The following is a 22,041-nucleotide window of genomic DNA, read 5'->3' as shown; positions in this document are numbered from 1 at the left end:
GACTTGGCCAAAGTTGAAGTAACTCTAGTTGGCTTAGACTGATGAATTCACAAAAGACGACTGATGCTTTTAAAAATTGATCAATTTAAGAACTTGCCTTGGGATAGGGCTCTACAAACTGCTGATAAGAGGTAGCATCGAACATCTGTGTGCAATACAAGAAAATTCCTAATAAATATGCGGCGACATGACAATTTTTGGGGGACTGGACAAATTTTGATCATATAGCCGGGGGAAGGACTTGAAAATTCTTTGAGGTTATTGGGGGGGGGGGGGGGGGTCTGAAAAAAATAAGATTCCAATCGCGATTCCTCAAGCCCCCGCCTACCATTTTTTATGAACGCAGCCTCATTCCATTGAGAAAACGTATCGTTGCACATGAGCGATCACCAGTGCACCATTTCAACAGGCCATACATCATTCACTGGGCATGCAGACCATATAGACCATCGTTTTGGAGGCCCGAGGGTCTATGTGTAGACTTGAACACCGTTCCTCTTTCATCACTCAGGCTGGTGACGATTCGGTTAACAAAATCACATGATTATTTTCCAAAAACCAAGAAAAACAGGCTGGATTCAAGGTAAGTTGACCTTAGTTGACCTGAGGTGATAATTATAGTTACATGCTCGGAAGACCGAATGGACGATATATCTAGCTGCTTATAGTTTACATGTCGCTTGAAGGTGCCCTGGCTGCAATAATTGTTGCCTACGGTATGTGCGCCGGCTTCTTCTGTGATGTTAACTGTGTGATACAATTCATGTAGCAACATTCAATTCATCTTAAAGATGACCGTGACCACATGCAGAGTGAGTGCCCGACTCCACGCGACTGTGACCTTGCATATGATAAAAGATGTGTATATAAAACCCCCTTGTAAACCCCATGCCATGTAAGTTTACAATCGATCCCCTCACGTTATGACGTTGCTTACTCCTCTTGGCAAAGAACAGTCTGATCGCACGATGTTCATTATAATATGTTAATGAGGAAGAGTAATTCAAACCCAGTGTCAGTTACAGTGGGTCCCGCTCACGGCTGTCGAACGGGGCCGCTTTTTCACACAAAATTACCAGTCTGATGGCACGATGTCATTATAATATGTGGGTCCGGCTGACGGCTGTTGAACGGGGCCGCTTTTTCACACAAAATTGCAGAGCTGTTTTCCAGCGATTTCGACTATTTTAAGGCAAACCTGTGGATTCATATGAAGGTGGGTATATTGAATTGTTACTGAATGATTTTTTTTGGCAACTTCTGTGATGTAGTTTCTTTGAAATCGCGAAATTTCTGACGACTGTGAAAGAACACACAGCGGTGACATCCTCTCGATTATTTTTGCGCGGACTGTTACACATGGATTTTACCACAAAATGTCAAACTCTAATCAAAATATAGACATCAACCCTCCTTTCTGTGAGTTTCCATTTACTTCCAAGCTTTCATAGTGACATGGCCAGTTCAATTTTGTTTACTTTTCAACTCGTGAGCGCCATTTTCCACTGCAAAATGGCGGGAGAAGATAGCATGATCGTGGGCGTCAATTTATTAGTCCCCACGGACACCGTCCGGGGGGACTTATAGGTTTGGTCATGTCCGTGTGTCCGTCCGTCCGTCCGCCCGTCCGTCCGTGCGTCCGTCCGTCCGTCCGTTCACGCAGATATCTCAGAGATGCCTGGAGCGATTTAGTTCAAACTTGGTACAAGGATAGTACCCTACCTCATACAGATGCACGCCGATTTGTTTCACAATGTGATCAAATTTGGCCGTGTTAGAGGACTTTTTAGTTTTCACCTTCATAGACTCCCATGTATAAGGCAGTCCATAGACTCCCATGTATAAGGCAGTCCATAGACTCCCATGTATAAGGCAGTCCATAGACTCCCATGTATAAGGCAGTCCATAGACTCCCATGTATAAGGCAGTCCATAGACTCCCATGTATAAGGCAGTCCATAGACTCCCATGCATAAGGCAGTCCATAGACTCCCATGTATAAGGCAGTCCATAGACTCCCATGTATAAGGCAGTCCATAGACTCCCATGTATAAGGCAGTCCATAGACTCCCATGCATAAGGCAGTCCATAGACTCCCATGTATAAGGCAGTCCATCGACTCCCATGTATAAGGCAGTCCATAGACTCCCATGTATAAGGCCAATAAAAATAAAAATTTAGTTTCTCATCGTATTCATATTGCAAAAAAGATGCAGTGACACAGTTTTTAGTTCCCACAGATAAAGTCCAGGGGGCTCATAGAGTTGGGTCTTGTCAGTCCGTGAGTCCATCCATGTGAGTCCATCCGTTCACGCAGATATCTCAGACACTTTGACAAAATGTCACGTGACCTTGATGACCTTTGACCTCGAATATACATATTTGTCCATAACTCAGTAACCACAAGTGCTAAACCTTTCATATATGGTATGATGGGACATCCTATGACGCCACACATTGTACCTCATTAATTATGTGCATATCTAATTTTGAGCGAGCCAATAGAGCTAGAGGTCTGATTTTTGGTATATATGGATAACTTAGCATTACAATTTTTTTGACAAAATGTCACGTGACCTTGGTGACCTTTGACCTCCAATATACATATTTGTCCATAACTCAGTAATCACTAATGCTACACCCTTCATATTTGGTATGATGGGACACTTTATGACGCCACATATTGTTCCTCATTAATTATGTGCATATCTAATTTTGAGCGAGCCAATAGAGCCAGAGGTATGATTTTTGGTATGTAGGGATAACTTAGCAATACAATTTTTTTGACAAAATGTCACGTGACCTTAATGACCTTTGACCTCAAATATACATATTTGTGCATAACTCAGTAACCACAAGTGCTACACTCTTCATATTTGGTATGATGGGACACCTTATGAAGCCACATATTGTACCTCATTAATTATGCACATATCTAATTTTGAGCGAGCCAATAGAGCTGGAGGTCTGATTTTTGGTATATAGGGATAACTTAGCAATACAATTTTTTTGACAAAATGTCACGTGACCTTGGTGACCTTTGACCTCAAATATACATATTTGTCCATAACTCAGTAACCACAAGTGCTACACCCTTCATATTTGGTATGATGGGACACTTTATGACGCCACATATTGTTCCTCATTAATTATGCGTATATCTAATTTTGAGCGAGCCAATAGAGCTAGAGGTCCGATTTTTGGTATATAGGGATAACTTAGCAATACAATTTTTTTTGACAAAATGTCACGTGACCTTGGTGACCTTTGACCTCAAATATACATATTTGTCCATAACTCAGTAACCACAAGTGCTACACCCTTCATATTTGGTATGATGGGACACCTTATGACGCAACATATTGTACCTCATTATTTATGTGCATATCTAATTTTGAGCAAGCCAATAGAGGTAAATGTATGATTTTTAGTATATAGGGATAGACTATAGGATAGAAATTTTTTGACAAAATGTCATGTGACCTCGATAACCTTTTACCTAAAATACACGATTATGTCAATAAATAAGTTCTTTACGCTTCAATTTTGATAGGATAATAGACCTTAAGATGTCACATCTTGTACCTCATTTATTATGCACATATGTTTTTCTTGGCTGGCCAATACGGCTAGAGGTCTTATCTTTTTTCCCGATTTAGAACCATAACTTACACATGCCTCTTGTTTCAAATTGGGAACAATGACATAGACCTATGTGTCCATAGATCTGAACATATACACTCCAGTGATACTTCTTAATGACCTCATTTCCCTGCCCCATCAAGACTAATACTCCTATTGCAAGTGGGGACCATGTCATTGTCAATGACTTGTTACATATAGTTTTCTTTCCACTCTCGTGCGAAGATATTTTGTAGTTTTGTCGTAATTTCTGTGATTTGAATGTACATCAAGTAGTTTCGGACTCATTCATTCGTGATAGTCTCGGAAAAGCGGACGATTGATGTGTTTGTCCTGTGATTACATCGGGAAATGCGGAAGTCCTCCATTGCGGAAGTAAATCAGAGCTGATATTGGGCGCGAAATACTTCTGGCGGTTGCGAACGAATAAAAATTGCTATCATCAAGAGTCTTCGGCACTAAATTTATGGTTTTTAGCGGCAATATTGTCGTATTACACTGAGCAATTGTGGTACATAGTTAAACTTTAGTGTACATTTGGTGTAGGACAGCCAAGTTAAGGGAGCGTTCAATTATTATGGCCGGGGGTGGGCCGGCAAAATCCAGGGGAGTTTCACCTCAAATTTGAAAAATGCAAAGGGGGGGGTCATGTATTTTTCAAACAGCTCAGAGGGGGGGGGGGTCATTTAATTTCATAAGTATCCGTCCCGTCAAAAAGCAGTTTCAGTGTTCGGAAATATTCTGGGAGATAAAAATGATTCGTTGCACGATTTCATTCTCTGAAGTTATTCACCTGTAAATCTGAACAAAAGTATAATTACCTGTCACATGAACATCTTGACTTGACAACTCTGAGGCTTGTCTTATTGTAAATCAGGCTCACTGCACTGAGGGCAATGAACAATTCCTATTACTTACATATTAGAGATATAGCAAGTTTTGTCAGGGAAATTATTTAACAGTTACCTGTACTGAGACTACTAGTACCATGAAAAGTTAAATAACACTTTTAAGTGAAATTCCAATATCATAATTGTTGTCCACATCTGAACTTTTAAATACCCTATTTGAATCAAGTACATTTGTATCAATTATCAAACACCTATAAAAGCACAAATTAATTTAGTTTAGCATTTAAAAAAAAATTATTCTTAGTTTTCTCATAGACTCCATTTCGGTGAAATTCCAAAATCTAATTTCTTGCACACATATAAACCTTTAACCATTCTAGGCTAACTAAGTACTTTAAAATGAATTATCAAATGTCTATAAATACACAGATTTTGATAGTTTTGTATTGGATAAAAAATATTCATATTTTCCTAATAGACTCCCATGTACAGTGAATCTACGTTTTCGTATAATTCCAAAATCCAATTTCTGGCGAACACATCCATTTGTTACCACACTAATCTAATCAAGTACATTGATATCAATAATCGAGAGTACATAAATACATGGGTTTACCTATTTTTGTATTGGAAAAAAATTATTCATACTTTCCTCATAGACTCCAATGTATAGTGGATGAACATTTTCAGTGAAGTTCCATAATCAGATTTCTTGTACACATAATATGCACCTTTAACCATCATATTCTAATCAAGTAAAATAATGTTAATTATTGAACATCTGTATATGCACAAGTATACCAAGTTTTTCACTGGAAAAAAAATTATTCACAATTTTATCATTGACTCCCATGTATAGTGGATGAACATTTTTGGTGAAATTCTAAGGTCAAACTCTTTGTGCGCATGCCAGTTGTAACAACCCGTACATTTATGTAAATTATCAAATATCTATAAATGCACAGATATAGTTTTGCATTGAAAAAGTATTACATAGATTTCTCATACATGTATGAGAAAATATATGTATACCATGTATGGTGAATCAACATTATCAACAGCTGATTTTTAATTAAATCCAAATATCAAAATTTTGTACACACTCGCTTGCGCAAAAATATTGCGATCCACCAGTAATTTCTGTCCAACCCCTTTGAGAGGTAATTTCAAAATTATAGCAAGTCAGAAGGGGAAATCTAATCATTAACACCTTTTGAGTTTTGTAAAGAAGGTCATTTGAAAAAATCTACGCTCTTTTTTTTTGGGGGGGGGATTCTATTGCTCCATACCCCCGAGGTGTTTGTGTGTGCAGCTTTACTAAAGCAATGTGTGGGGGGGGGGGGGGGGGGTCATGAAATTTTTGTCATCTTGAAAGGGGGTCATCAATTTTTTGGTACAATGGGTAGGAGGGTTCACTTATTTTGACTGATGCGCAGGAAGAATTTGCCGGCCCATTCCCGGCCATAATAACTGAACGCTCCCTAACCGTGCCCGGCCGCCACACTTTACCTGCATTGGCATTTAATGACTGCGTTTCTGAACTTTTTTCCGATGGAAGATCGTGCACCTCTTCTGCTAAACTTGGTGACAACCCCAAACTCGTCGAATGTTAAAATATCCCCTCACGGCTTATGCCTCAACCAATTCGGTCAGTGACTTCCAGGACTGTACATGGCGCGCGTGTTGTCCAGATTGTATACGCGGGCCACAAGCTTACACATGTGTAAACTAAACGTTAGCTTGGTGTATGGGGCAACCAGTCTGAAGTACGAGACGAATTGACCAAACAAAAATCAACTGTCTTTACTGCCAATTTGACCACTTATAAAGGCTTATCATTGATTGCCTAGGTACTTCTGAAGTTTACCAAACTTCAAGAATTTTTTTAGTCACGTGAACTAAGTTTTTTCAATCTACTCTTTCAGATTTCCAGCTGTACCTTGAAGACAGTGGTGTTGCGGTTGAATTTAGTTTTATGTTAACTCTCTGAGTTTGTTTATTCTGTATTTTGTACGTGCAGTTTACTCTGTATTTTGTACTAGCAGTTTACTCTGCATTTTGTATTTTCAGTTTACTCTGTATTTTTGTAGTAGTTGACACTGTAGAAGTTTATTCTCTGTATTTATTTTACCTCTCCGAGTTGATTTTTTACTCTGTATTTTGCAGTAGTGGTTTAACATTGTAGGTATTCTTCAGTAGTTGCCTGCCCTTTTACCAAACATTTAAAAATTGAAATAAATATTGATCTTTATATAGTAGATATTTTGTGTATAAGTATATTCGAGTGCTGATTCTGACTTTGACGAACTGACTGACCAATGTAACTGGACGGAAGTGAAACAAACAGACGATTGCAATGATGGTGACTGTGATGACGATTGTACGTGAAGTTTATCATAGACCCTACTAACATACATCGACCCAATAACAACAAAACAAAAGCTTGCCTGTATGATACACAATTTTTTATTGCATATTTTATCAGTGAATGGTTTTGAAGTTACAGTTTGCATTTTGCATTTTCGAAAAGTCTCCTGTCCCATGATGTACGTCATACGGGGCATAAACAAATAATTTCCAGCCGAACTCGCTCCATATGTGGAGTCACGTAAACTTAGGGGCAACGTCAAAAGTTCAATGAAGGATAACAAACTTAATTCTTTTAGTTTTTTGTTTTTTTTTTTGGGGGGGGGGGTTGACCAAAAAAAGATTCTATCCTACAAATCGATTTAAGGTAAAAATTGCCAGGGGAATAAATATTTTGAAAAAATAGAGCAGAAATGCACACTTTCGTGTTGAAGCCAGCGGAGGGAGTTGTTAACACGTGCATAGCTGCACCTGGCGTGGTTAGTGTAAACAATGCAGGCTGTTGGCCTCTGTGGCACCACAGACAAATAGAAACAGACTTACAACGGGTATTGTTAAAGGCGTGAAGCGGTTACGTCAGTCATCCATGTTCGCCTCGCCTCAGGTAGCTCTCGCCTCACTTTTCCGAAGAGTGCCGACCATGCACCCTTCGGTAGTCTCCGGATTTTCGTCAATTTTTGAGCGAAAGTATGTTCGGCAAAGTTTGTGTTATTGTTGTCATGTGGTGCTGAGTGGAATCGGCATGCTGGCGAAAACGGGAAAGTTTTGAGCTTCGGGAAAGTGAGTTTTACCATTTTGAAAATTCCTCTCACATTTTTATGAATATATAATGAGTGTGTTTTAACCAAATTTGAAAATCTTCTATAGATACTGTCTGGTTTTACTCAATGGATGTCAGTCACGTCGTCTATTAAAAGTTGGTCATTGAAGGACGTGTTTATGAAACTGCGGGCGTGTTATGTTTTGATTGGCGTGAAGCAGTGTTTCTGCCCTGAGAGCTCACAATGTAAGTATGGTTGCTACGCGACTGGCAGCACGATGCCATCTCGTCGTACTTTTTGCATAATCTCGTGCAATTATCAACCACGAACAAAGGTCTCAAAAATCTAACACCTGTGAAGCTCATTTTAATATGAAAAGGCCATAGTCTACCGAGACGACCATGGAACAAAAGCCATGCCGCGTTGCAAGTCTGTTTCTTCTATTTGTCTGTGGTTGCACCATGCGGTAGTTTCCCTACTGTCTATGGTTGGACTCGAAATTTATAATTATATTTTGCTACATTTCTGGTGCACGTGTAGTCCGCCTGAATGGAGCAGTGTGAAGTGAGTTGTTACAACCACCAGGACAGTTGAGATAGTTTTTATGCCTCTGAAAGGAGGAACATGGACTTTATTGTTGTTGTTCTTGTTCATTCATTAATAAACTTCAAGTTTGTTGTTAGTATGTTGTATTTACATCGGATGAAACACAAAGTTAAAGTGTGTTCCCAATGTTAAGCCCCACTAGCTGTATCTTTCAGCATTTTTTTATGATTTTACTTTCAAATTAAAATAAGTTGGTGACAATGTAGTCATTTAGGTGTGTGTATACACTCATTATTAACTACCTGTCGGGGTTATATATACAATTTTGAACAAGATAAAGATTACACTGCGATTAAATGTTGCGCAAACATTAAATCACAGCCCCATGCAGAAAAGCTACAACCCTTGATACTATGCATATCTGCACTGAAATCTTCACATAAACTGCACAGAGTAGTCCAATGTAATTTATAAGGGGTGAATTGTTTCAACTGTGACATTGTATGTCCTGATTCCTTTTTAATATTACCAATTTTTGAAAATGGTGGGAAATCAACATGACCGTTAAAATTTGAATTTACATGTCAAATGTTTCTGAAAGGAATGGTTTCCTAATGCAGTAAAAGCTCATATCTCTTCAGAGGGTAGTATTCAGAGAGGCGAGAATAGGTACTAATTTGAGGTCAACAAATTTCAGGAGTTCTACAGCTAGTGCATTGGGCCTTAACAATGCATTACTTTATTTCACCCCTAAATTGACTGATCCTTAGCTTCGCTTTACATAGAAAGAGTCCGGCAACAGGTTCAATATAAGTCAATTAAGTTTCGGAAGGGGGGGGGGGGGGAAACTAAGGGAATTAAATTTTTTATCCTCACATTGAACTTTTGACGTCGCCCCTTAGGCTTCCACGGCACGCGAGCGAACGGTCGATATAATGTCAAAATCAGCCAAATAAGTATGTTAAAACTTGGCTCATATGCATACGTTACCTTGCGGTGTTATACATCATTCAGTAACTGTTTTACTTCAAAAGCTTCTGTTAGACAGCTGTATTTCACGGTATACTTAGCTTTTCCAAACTTCCGTATTTACGAGTCGGAGGCCAACATGTCGTGGTCAATGTATACTTCCGGGTCATTTCGTCGAAATACATCGATTATTTTTGAGCGGACTGTTACACAGGCACCGGCATTTCGAATTAATTTCTTTTCGCGGTTGTTGGGACCGATCTGACCTCTCTGTCAGGAAAACTTGATTTAAGCCTACTTCCGAGGTCGTTTTCATTGCGATTTTCGATACGTTTGTGGACGTCTCTGCCGGAGTCACCGACATACCGCCGCAAACACGTTCGAATTCACAGTAACTTGTGATCGGTCTATTCCGCTCGGCGTCTATGCCCCCATAGACGTGTGTACACACACGTCTATGGTGGCATAGACGCCGAGCGGAATAGACCGATCACAAGTGACTGTGTTCAAAACTACTATTTTTACAGCTAGATTTTCATAAAATTTACGTCTGCAATGAAGAATGGGTGTCACTTTCGCAACTTATCCAACTAACATGATCATTTTTGCAGCACGGATTGTAAAATCAAGTTGAAAATCACCTTGAAAACTGGCCGTTGACGTCCGTTTGAAAGTTACAGCGCAGTGGTCGTCGCGATGCGCGTGCGTGATTTTTTTGTTGATAAACATAAATGTTTGTGAACGTATGTCTTCTCAACTTCAATCGGAGTGAGATGGGAGCGGTCCCTCACTTCGTTAACGCCTTTGTAAGACTCAACATCATGCAATAGTGAAATATTAAGATCGGAAACGAACTTCAGTGGTATATTTCTATCTATAAACATATGTAAGGCTACAAACATTGAGACACTACACTCGGCACATTATGTCGCTTAGTTTACTGCATGCAGTCACAGTGAACAAACGGGTTTGATCGCGCGCGGTCACTCTGGTTGTACACAATGAATTGTACAGCACAGTAAAAATACGTCAGTAAAATGATCAACATTTTATATGTATGTATATATATATATATATATATATATATATATATATATATATATATATATATATATATATATATATATATATATATATATATATATATAGATAGATAGACCAGCAACAAGCACAATGCTTAATATATATATATATATATATATATATATATATATATATATATATATATATCGAAGTATACAGATGTCCTCGAGGGAAATTACAGTGCTCAATGCAAAAAGCAGAGCGTTCATATATATATATATATATATATATATATATATATATATATATATATATATATATATATATATATATATATATATATATGTAAACAGATTACTTCAAGTACAAAGTAATGAAATCTATTACTTAAGTTTCATGCATCTTGCAATCCTCAGATAGAGTGAAAGGATTTCTAGCTTGACACTCTTACATATATGATTGGGACGAACCATTCTATTTGTAGGTAGTGTTAAAATTCGACAAATAATATTTGTTTGGTGGCGACATTTTGAAACCAACTCAGAGCGTTTGTTTAACAGTGTAGATTTGTCAGCATTAATAATGTGCAGCTTTTCTGGTACACAAAGATTACATTGCTTGTTCATGTTAGAGTAGCTCAATGCTTTATCAATGATTGACCATGAAATGTCAAAGTCTTGTCCCTTATTTCTTAAGTTCCATACATATTTTGATAACTCGTGTGTCGTTTTTTGCTCACGTGTGAACACGTGAGCATATGTCGCAGCGATGTCTGTCTGTCTGTCTGTCTGTCTGTCTGTGTTCTGTCTGTCTGTCTGTCTGTCTGTCTGTCTGTCTGTCTGTCTGTCTGTCTGTTGTCCATTTTCTCAAAAACGGCTGAACGTATTTCAGTCAAATTTGGTAGACATCTTCAGAATTCAAATGGCTAGAACTGAAAAGGTTTTGGTGGGCGTGGCTTGGATATTAATGAAGTTATGAAAGTTTTAATTTTTCTGTTACGCCGCGTATGACAAGTGAAAACAATCGACTGTTTGAGGGCGCTGTGAAATGTGCTTGTCCAGGTTGGCTACAGCTGGATAGCACTGGTTTCAACCACGGTCCCTCCGTGTTTCAACCTCGTATTGAACATTAAAAATATGATATTTTATTACTCATTCAACTCACTATTCAAGATAAAATATCGTTTAGCAAATTAGCTTTATCCTTGGTAATTGATTGTTTCCCTCGCTGTTCGATCGCCAGAAATGAGTACATACGTTCTCTACCTAGCCTCATGGCATGGAAGTGCTGATGAATGATAACTTTGGGTCAAAGGTATTGAAGTGTCCAATCAGGTTCGTGCACAGAGTCCAAGGCCATGACCTACTTCATGTACTTCTGCACTGTTTTGAATTTGCTTCGCCAAGAAACGTGTTCGTCACTGTCCATAGAAGTATGTTTGCTCTCCGTTGAGGTTGTTTGTGAAACAAATTCCGGGATAGGCCTTGGAATGCATACGATCGGCATCGCGGCAGTGCATGTAGCTAGCCCTACGAGTATGACGAGAGTGTCTGGCTTTGGCTACGCCGCTCCCACCTCCGGTAGGCGGCGTAGCCAAGCCGGACACTGTCGCCATACTCGTAGGGCTATGCATGTAGCGTACCATGCTTGTGTAACTGCCGAGCTCAACGTGCATTCACGGTTGATACTCGTGTACAATCATGATGTGTTCAATTCTGATGAAGATTCATAAGTCTTACTTTTGCAGTCTTTTTTCCGTACGATAATCCCGACAATACGTGTTACTGTTAGACGAGGTGGCCATTTTATGATAAGTTTCAATACTGCACAGCTACATAGCGTCACTATCGTGTGATCGAGGTACAGCGTTGTTGAACGGGATACAGAAACTCTGCAGAGGGAGAAACGATCGTTGACATGAACAGTCAATGTACTTCAGCACGTAGTCCGCAGATAGCGGATCGAGAAAATAAACGTGTCCCAGTAAATAACGGAATATTTATGTACATTAACTCGATATTAATCAAATTTCCAGCTCATCGCAAAAAAATGTATTGCAAAGATTAATTTGTCACTGACAAATACTGCACTGTATGGAAAAAACAACTTCAAGTGGTATTACCCGAGACAAACACTTGTGTTGTCAATTTTGATTTCATTTCATAAACTTCATACTTCATCGAGTATCGTGTATTTCAGCCTTTGTGAAGCCATTTTATTGATATTTTCAATTTTTGTCTTGGCTTTGTTGTGGAACATGTTGAATCGTCTCCGTGGACATGTAGGCAAAAGTGTGACGGGGTCGAAGTGACTTGGGTACCTGGGGCCGACCAAAACCAGTGTGAATTACTGGGGTCAAAGCGGACAGCGGCCGGGATGACGTGTTCCCCAAGCGAGCTACCTTCAGAAGTCTGTTTCATCGCAAAAAACGTCAACTTTTAAAACCCGTCATTTATTTACTGATGTTATTCTCAGCATCACAAACATATACGCCTCTGCTATGTATCACAGCAAATAGTTATATTTGAGCGCCCCGTAAATGGGATCCTCGTTTTTTTGCGAACCCGGAAGTGTGTCTTGCTCAATGCATTTCCTACCTACAGCGAGGGAAACTGCCCGCGTTCCCATGCTCCCATGCACCCTTTTTCAATGCCAGTGCAACGCCATCTGTGCAAAATTTGTGGTGGTATGCTCCCGTGTGATGGAAAACCTCTCTTATTCTAACAATGACGTAGTTGACTTTGGACTTCGATTTCGTGTGATGTCCATGCAGTGAGTTTGGGTTGGCGCGCTTATAATGCAATCTTCGCCCGCCTGCGGTCCGATATCCCGCATTTATTAGCGATATTTATCTGTTTTGACTTGACCAAAGTTGGCAAAACTTGCTATGTACATTAAAGATACTATGATACAAGATTATTGAAAGTCATTTGACATTTTTTTCAGCCAATTCCCAATATGCATATTTAATGAACCTTCCAAATTAGGGATATATACTGGCATTTACTTGATAAAATTTGGCGAAACATGCTGTGTACATTGATCATTATACCAGGTTATAACAGTATTGAAAGTCATTTTGCATTTTCATGTCAGCTAATTCATAATTTGCATAAATAGCTAACAAGCTTTCACGGTTTGGCATATAGAGCTTGAAGGACTTGACCAAAGGTAATTACACATGCTATATTGTGATACAATGACAGTACTCAAAGAAATTAGTTATTTTTATTTCAGCTAATTACATATTTGAATACTTAATGACCTTTAGAATTGATCTGTGGTGAAATTCATTGTGTTGATCATAACACTTTAAATGTAGCAAAGCATGTAGCAAAGGTTCAAACTTGCACATAAATGCAATATATAATGAAACACGTGAGCATTTTCAGTTCATATCTGGTTGTATCTCTCGTTGCGGAACGACTTCATGTGATTAGTGTAGCGCGTTTTGAAGGTGTTATCAGTGAGGCCGATATAAACCCTCTCTCCGTTGCCCTCCGTTGATACGTTGGCCTTGTACACCACGCCTTTGACTTGACAGTTACCCTTCAAGGGGCATGCCGACTTAACCCTGCAATTGCAATCAGCTGGTTGGTCCTTACGCTGTTCTCCGGAGATTACCCTCTTATTGTGCGATTTGATTATACTTGCCATATTCCTCATACAGCTATAACTCACTTTAATTGTGTTTCTGTTGAAGATCTTGTGAAGTTTAGACCCCTTTAGAAAATATTTATCGACAAGTTGGAGAAATTTCCTGCCGATGTTTGTTTCCACGTTCTTGCTGAAAGGGGGGTTGAACCACGTGATATGACGCTTCCTGTTATTGCTTCTCCTCGCTGATTGATTGGTCTTGGTGAATTCATTGAATTCACCGAGACCAATCTTAGATTAATTGACCTCTTATTGCGTGTAAGATTTGGTAAGTTGGTATGCTTGTGACAGATCAGCTGCCATTTTAACAAGCGGCAATATCGCAAACATAATAATCAACCCGTAACCTCATGCGGCATTCTCGGATATGTTTTCAACAAGGAGGGGGACCCCCTCAGGAGCTTGCGCAGCGCGAGGGCCACTGCGCTTTAACAGTCGCTGGCTTGAAGAACTTTCATGTGCAAATGAGTACCGTGCGATCTGACAGAGAAGTGGTATGCTTTATTTCAAATATTGAATTGTATTGGAAACTTTTTAAAGTATCATTTATTGACTATACTTGTTAACAAAAAAGTAAAAAAACAAAAAAAGGTACAAACACCGTTCTTTATTGACAAAAATGGACACTTATACGACTCTTTATTGGTTCTCTATTATGTGTAGAAGTAACCATACTTAAGAAACAAACAAACAAACAAACAAACAAACAAACATGGAGTCAGAGTTCCTTGTGGCTTGATGTCACTGACGTGAACTAGCGAGGTGAATTTTTATTGCATACCATAGACAGTCGCAGTGTGAATCGATGCACGTTGAGGACCGCTGAATACAGTAGAAAGAGAGAAGCGATTTCATACGCATGCAGCGGCTTCCGCCGTGTATCGAACCACAAGCGACTGTGACATGATACAGGAGAGCGAGCAATACATATTTTTGTTAAGGAAAGCACAACTTAAAGTTTTTTCCATTCATGTGTACTGAAAATTTCACTATTGGAGTAACGGATGCACAAATCCGAACTTCGTTAATTTGTTTTCACCTAGCTGTGATGGAAGAAGCCGTGACGAGTAACCGGATACCCTTGAATTGTCTAAACTCTCGAAAGACGCTTTTTTGTTTGTGGTGTTTGGCATTCTACGCTTATATGGTGCACGGTGACGAACATTCTAAGCCATACGCTGGCCTTTCGACAGTGTGATGAAGTAAAATCGACTGACTGTGGTCGAAGCAATCAAAAACACAATAATGTATCGAGGGTCCGTGGTCTGAAATATACAAAACCGGACATATCTACCACTTGCTGCTGGAAAAAACGAAACAGCACAAAAAAGTAAAAATAGACATATCCTCTAAAGCTTTTCCAAGGCAATACCGAAGACTCAATCGATGATACAATCACAGCCCGACCGTGATCCGTCCACGTCGGCTTACGCGTTCTACCGCTGAACTTGCGTACGTCATTTTCTCCTTCGTTAAAAAATTCGAAAAACTCTGTGACTACGGAAAGAAGGGTGAGGTAGTCGGGAACATGTTTGGCTACTGCTCAAAATAGTAAATGTAAATGTCAGTGGGGTATATACGGGTCAGCCCCTAAATTTCTCCTGACTCCCTCCCCTCACCAGTCTTTTGTGAATGCAGCCTTAAAAGCAGAGAGGACTGTAGTGTAGCACAGTAGGCTACTGCAGATCTCTGCTTCCAAATTTTCCTCGATTAGTGTAGGCTATTGGCGATAATTGCATCAAGCTGGGCTGTAATTATAAAATTATTCACGTCCAAATGTAAGTTACATTGTTTTGTCATTATGCAAAGTTTGAAAGGCATTAGTTAAAATGTGAGTATTGCACTTATTTTCCCTGATTGCAGCATTTGTGAATTGGGTCATACGAATCATACACAGAAGCCTAACCGTCGCATGTAGAGCTCAGGCCCCTCAAACTAGACTTGCACATTGATTGTGTTTGCGCCCGCAAGAAATTAAGCCAACACCGGACGTTGTTTGGACGTGAAACATTTACTGCTCTGTTCCCGTGCTCAGTCACCTGTGTTCTAGAATTCCGCTCTGTACGTATACGCTCCATAGACGTGTGTACGTACATATGCGTGAGAAGAAGGTTTCTTGGGCATATGTACACAAAGCGAAGGATTCTGTTGACATTTTTTCCCGGAACACGGACGTGTTTAGTAGAAGGCAGTGATCTCAATTTATTTTGTCAAACCAGGGAGGAATGGAGTGTTTTTATGTAATACAATACGTTTGGATGTTCACAAAATTTAACATGTTTAAATGCGTACAAAAGTGTCCGAGGCTGTGCTATCTGCGGACTATACTGCGGACCAAGGTGACGTTTTGATTTGGCTTCGCTTACTAATTATTATGCGAAGCGGACGTACGTATACTTCGCCGATTAGACGCAAAATCGATCTATCTACATTGGATAGACATTCATCTCGTTCGGACGTTTTGGATCGCTAACCCAGAGGGTTCAGCTATAGGCTAGACTAAGCTTGGGTTTTGGAGTTTGCCCATCCCAACATTATTACTGTTTACAGTAAACATAGGTGAGAAGGTAGCGGATAAAACCCGGGAAAGGCAGTAGAACTTGACTAAGGTTTTCCAGGCATATTCGATAGATGTATATCAGTGCAAATGTATCGTGAACAAACGAGATGGAACAAACGTAGTTCGGTGTGACGATGATTACCCCTGCCCTTTCCTCGTCAACCAATTGATGATAGTGTCATTGACCTGAAACCAGTGTGGCCAGTACCATAATAGCCTGTCACCATTCCTTTGCAGTGAAACAATCTTACTCTGGATGCAATGAACTCGACAAAATTTTATTTTGAACAGAGCACAGAGAGAAGAGTAATTGCATTATTTGCCAACGGTCAATTCCAGTTGTCTAAGGTAGTTGTGTATAAGCATCATAAGTGATAGTTCGTAACTTAATGCATATTACTCCGTATCAGTTTAAGTCGGAGGCGGTCTACAAAAGCATTAGCGAAAGCTTCAGTTGCGCTGCGTACGGACTACCATTGCGGCTACATTATGCCAAGAAAAGGCGATAATTTACCATATCCTTGCAAGATGAAAAACAATGATGTTATTTTAATGTACTTCAATTTCAAAAAGAATGTGCACTCTTTTTAAATATATCACGATTAGGCAAACATTTTTTGTAGTGAAGTCTTCTTGAGTGAAAATATCTCTGTATTTACTTGTGGTGTGCAGCTGAAAATCGTAGGAGAATAAGAGGCTCCGACTTTTGCGTGAAAATATATTTCCAGGTGACTGTAATTTGTGAAACAGAGTGAAAAAGACTGACCTGACCTCTCAGTACCCTGATAATGTGGTCACGCTGATTCATCACTCTAGCAGATTAGTTGCAACCATACTTGGTTCAAATCTGTGAAAAAAGCTAAGTAACTAATTTAGTGACAATGGAGTATATTCGCAACTGTTTTTTCTGACCGCGACATTCCGGGAGAAACTTACTGCCAATCGCGTTCACTCCACGCATGCGCAAATCCACTACCAATTGAGTTGACAATTACCAATAGAGTTCACCTCTCACAAGCTAGAAGACAGTGTAGAATCGTATTATGGAATCTCAGTCAAAACATTTCACAAAAAAAGTAATATTAATGCGGGTAGATTTGCTGAAATGACTTTATTTTACACAATCACCGACATGAACCAAGTCAAAAGAAGCGCTCTAAAATCTATGTTTCAATTCAGTTGTCCGTGGATAGAGGGACTGTATCGAAAAGGCCCGGGATCAGGATTTATTGTGGTGTTTAGAAGATTGTGAGGTGTTTCTGTCTTTTGTTCTCCTTTGAAATTGCAATCGTTATAATGTTGCTAGATTTTGGATTAAGTCCGCACCGAGCTTAAAGCAATAATGAGGACGGTCATGTATTGAGGGCGATCATGCCTCGCACCTGATAAATTCCGGCTGATCCTTGCGCGACTATGCAGACATTTTACCGCCTAATTACTTTTGGCAAATGATTGAATATCAGGGTATAAAAATAAATGTATAGTTATACAAATGATACACTCATGGTTCTTATGAAACGCTGTCAACGCCATGGAAAGGACAACGAAAACACGCAAAGCAGCCAGAGTCAATGGACTTTGCACGTCGTAACTTGACGAGACTGTTACCAATATCTGTCTGTAAATAATACCTATTGACCTCGTTTCTGCCATTGTAGAAATCACGATCAGAGACTACACTCAAACACACGGAACTACACAGCATCCAGTCTTATAAATCGGTTCAATTGGCGGCTTCTGCGTGTATCAGAGGGTAAGCAAACCGAGCTGGTGAGTTAGGGCGATGAGACAATGTCTGAACGCCAATATTTCACTCTGTGAGTTCATAATCCATAAGCACGCCACAAACTCTTTGTTTAGTAAGATTATGCTATCACTTAATAGTTGTTGTTATCTTTACGACAAAGCAAAGCAACGTAACATAACTGAAATGTCTGTGGAATCGTGGACCCTGCAAAATAAAGCCTATTGTGAAATATGTCGTTTCGGAACATGTAGTACAGTACTGTTTCTTAACGTTGCTGTACACGTAGACCCAGGAGCTTCAGGGTCTAAGCTGTGCAGAGTAAGGAAAATCTGCTCACATCTAACAGGTGCACGCACAATTGGTTGGATCATGGAGCTATCTTTTGGTAGCTCCATGGTGCGACTGACCGTGTTGCATGGTACTGCACTCTACCAAGCAGGAGTTCAAATTCTACTATTACAATCAGAGCAACTTGTTTCGGTCGTGTACATCATCCCCCCTTTGAAATTATCGTTTTTCACTGTATCGCATATATCTTGTGGCTTATAATTCAAATTTACACTTGTGGTAGCCACTATCCATTTGGATGCACTTACTTCATTTTTTCATTCTTGACAAGACCATTTTGGTTTGTCAAATAAGCAAATGTCACGTAATTTGCGTTATTACATGTACGGAAATTTCAATGGAGTTCCCAGTCTGACTATATTGCATTTTAAATACTACAGCTCAAGCTTTTAACGTTTCCTTCGTCTTAACGCCTGTCGTGTATTCAGAAAATAATCTACGTTCAGTTCTGAAGATCGCTAGGTGAGTTCGGTAGTTCGTACCGTAAACAATATTTACCCACTGCCTTTAATACTATGTTTACGTGAGTGCTTGAAGAACCAGCTTATTAATGAGTCCAAATGTCGCTGTCGTTTCGATAGTTCATTTTATCTACACCATAAAATTATAACTACACGTTTCCGGACACTGATAGACTAAAGTTTCCAATCTAGAGTGTAGGTACACTTTGGATCTTGTCCTGGGGGCATCCCTATGGTCTAACAGACACTAAATTGTATAGACAATAGTCTAAGAATAAAAGAATCACAATATTGTACACCAAAGCTTTCACGTCAGTATGTTGTGGTTTTGTCAGGTTTTGTATGTCAAGCAATTTAACAGCTCATATTTATTAGTCCGCGATAGACACTTCGTCGGAAGCTTTCAGTTACTTTGAGGGGATTGATGGAAATTTAGGATGGTTGATCACGTAAAATTTGACATTTCTCGAATTCCCCTTTCTGAAATGTTACCCTCTTTATTTCCAAATTGTAGAACACAATCCTCCCCTTAACAAAGGTTGAACGTTTGATATATTTTAATGACCTTCTTAAATCTACTTGCTTTTATACATGTATGTAAAGATTATTAGACTGTTGCTCTACTATGAGCTGAAAAATTCAGTCGTGTGTGGGTCTCCGCCAACTCTAACCCAACTCCTGATGGGGTTGAGTTGGCGGGGACCCAACGCGACTGAATTTTACAGTTTAAAACCTGCTTGTTCGTGTCTCTTCAAAAGTACTAGACTTGCTCCAAGTGTGTGAACATATTAATATCAAAACATAATAAATTGAAGGGATATACTTCAGCAGACTGTCGTGTTCGTGGTACGCTATTGCTTAGATCATGGGGTGAACGAGTTGGCCCATGCTAGGCAGGGCAGTAACAATATAATACTGCTTAGAAAAGCCAAGCGACGGGGGGGGGGGGAATGCTACGAAAATATACACTTATAGAAAGATATCTTAACTAGCATTTATATATATGCTATCACTGTGTTGTAATTAATATGCTGCCATAAGATTGCTGCAGGCTGCTTGTGTCATAATCATTTCGTCATGAGGGTGTTCGTGTGAGTATGTCATTGTGCGTGCATGCTTGAGTTCGGTATACAGTGCATTGTGTGTTTTGATAAGACATACCCCTCGTGATCAAAATCTGATAGCTACTGAAAAAGTCAGCGGACATCAGTGGTCGACATGTTCATCATGTCTAGACATCAAAAGACCTAGTTTCTAATGACAGAACGATAGTTCATTCCTATCAGCCTATCTGATAGCAAATCATTATCATAGGGGATTGTTTACATGTCTGTACCCAGGTGTGCGGTCGGGGATGGTAGATGTGTCTTGGTCTGAGCACAGGTTTCTTCTTGCTGTAGTTTGTTTTCATACCTTTGACTATGATATGTATTGCCAATAAAAATTTATACTACCAGCCTTTGATGTCTTTGTTTCATCTTAGCACTGGTTTTGTAAAGATTTCTTTTTCTCCTTTCCTGTTTCTTGTATTTGTCCTTGACTATCTTACACGAAGTTTTATCACCATGCTGCGTTCATTATCTGATGTGTTTGATCGCCTATTGCGCCAAAGCATAGATATTAGGGGGTCTTCCGCCTCTACTGTCTATGGCCAAAGCAAGGAAGGGTAAGTGACTAATCTGTGGACGCTATCACTAGATTATCACCGGATTAACTTTGACAAAGTCAACAAAGAATGCACCAGCAAAGGTATAACAGAAGAGTAACCCTTTTGAGGATCTATGCTTCGTGCAAGATAGTCAAAGGAGAAATACATGGAACAGTGAAGGACAAAGAGAATCTTTACAAAACCAGTGATAACATGAGACCAAGATACATACATACATACATACATACATACATACATACATACATACATACATACATATGTAGTAAATATCTATTTCCGTTGATTAAGAGGTAAAATAAGATCAAGTCATATGATTATTTCGTTTTAAAGTTTTTTATGGAAAACATTGCAGCAGACAACAAATGATCACGGCTATTGTCACAAGTTCACCTTTGCAAGGGGATGTATCATGTATTACCTTACCTGCAACTACTTTGGTAGCGAAATTCTTCTGTTGTAATCACATGTGACACATTATCCTACCTTGAAACATATATCCTGAGGGACTGGACACAAATTACAGGGGGGGGTGGGCCGGTGTTTTTGGGGTGGGTCGCCATTTCTCGCGCAAGCATTTTTGAAGGGTCATAAAATTTTGTGCAAGCCTATGGGGGAGGGTCACCTTTTTTCATGCATCAAAGCTGAAATTGCATGTGCACGTTATGGAATACTGAAAAAAGAAAAAATACCTCCTGGCACTTTCATTTTCTGCCATTACCATTTTCGGCGCGCCCTTCGGGCGCAAATTTCAGGTATAATAAACAATGTATTGATGATCCAAACAGCCACATTGATTTAAGTTGTCATGATTTCTACTTATTCAACACTATTGTGCATAATTGTCCCCTATAATGACTCTTTCAATAACAATTTGGGAGATTACTTATTTGACATCATTCTCCCATTGACAATACATCGGGTATAGGTCGGTGTCAAACGTTCATGTCGCTGTATGTACATTTTTTAATTTTTTGAGGACATTGACAGAATACAAACTGTTCAGAATAGTGCATAGTGTCATCAATAACAACTGGAAGCTTCAGGTCGAACAACTTTTGAATAACAATTTAGGATCAGATAACCTATGAGTTATTTGTAGTTTCCTCATAGCCTACAATGTATAGTGAATCAACATTTTGGTGAAATTCCAAATCAAATTTCTTGGACAACCATTGACTTGAAACCACTCTAGTCTAATCATGAATATTAATACTAATAATTAGGTGTACATAAATGCACAGGTTTACCAAGTTTTGTATTGGAAAAAAAATATTCATAGTTTCAACATAGACTGCCATGTATAGTGAATGGACATTTCAGTGAAATTCCAAAATCAAATTTCTTGCACACCCATTGACTTGAAACTACTCTAGTCTAATCATGAACATTAATACCAATAATCAAGTGTACATAAATGCACAGATTTTCCTATTTTTGTATT

At 39.2% G+C, this 22,041-nt stretch overlaps 1 protein-coding gene across 7 annotated transcripts in view; it reads left to right on the top strand.

The window, feature by feature from the left end:
- Positions 1-397: 397 nt before the first annotated feature.
- The window catches only part of LOC139131749 (monocarboxylate transporter 13-like), a 32,266-nt gene continuing 10,622 nt past the window's right edge, over positions 398-22,041 (top strand). For 2 of the 7 annotated variants that reach the window (XM_070697969.1, XM_070697963.1), the window contains exon 1: positions 399-583. The gene's annotated coding sequence lies outside the window, so the exon portion shown is untranslated. Of the gene's footprint in view, positions 584-18,029; positions 18,146-18,850; positions 18,933-22,041 lie in introns of those variants that run through there. The other 5 variants (XM_070697968.1, XM_070697965.1, XM_070697966.1 and 2 more) reach the window with 4 other exon arrangements.

Source organism: Ptychodera flava, chromosome 4 (assembly GCF_041260155.1).
Source record: "Ptychodera flava strain L36383 chromosome 4, AS_Pfla_20210202, whole genome shotgun sequence".
NCBI classification, from domain to species: Eukaryota; Metazoa; Hemichordata; class Enteropneusta; family Ptychoderidae; genus Ptychodera; species Ptychodera flava.
Note: the sequence above shows the minus strand (reverse complement) of the source record. Positions and strands in the feature narration are given on the sequence as shown.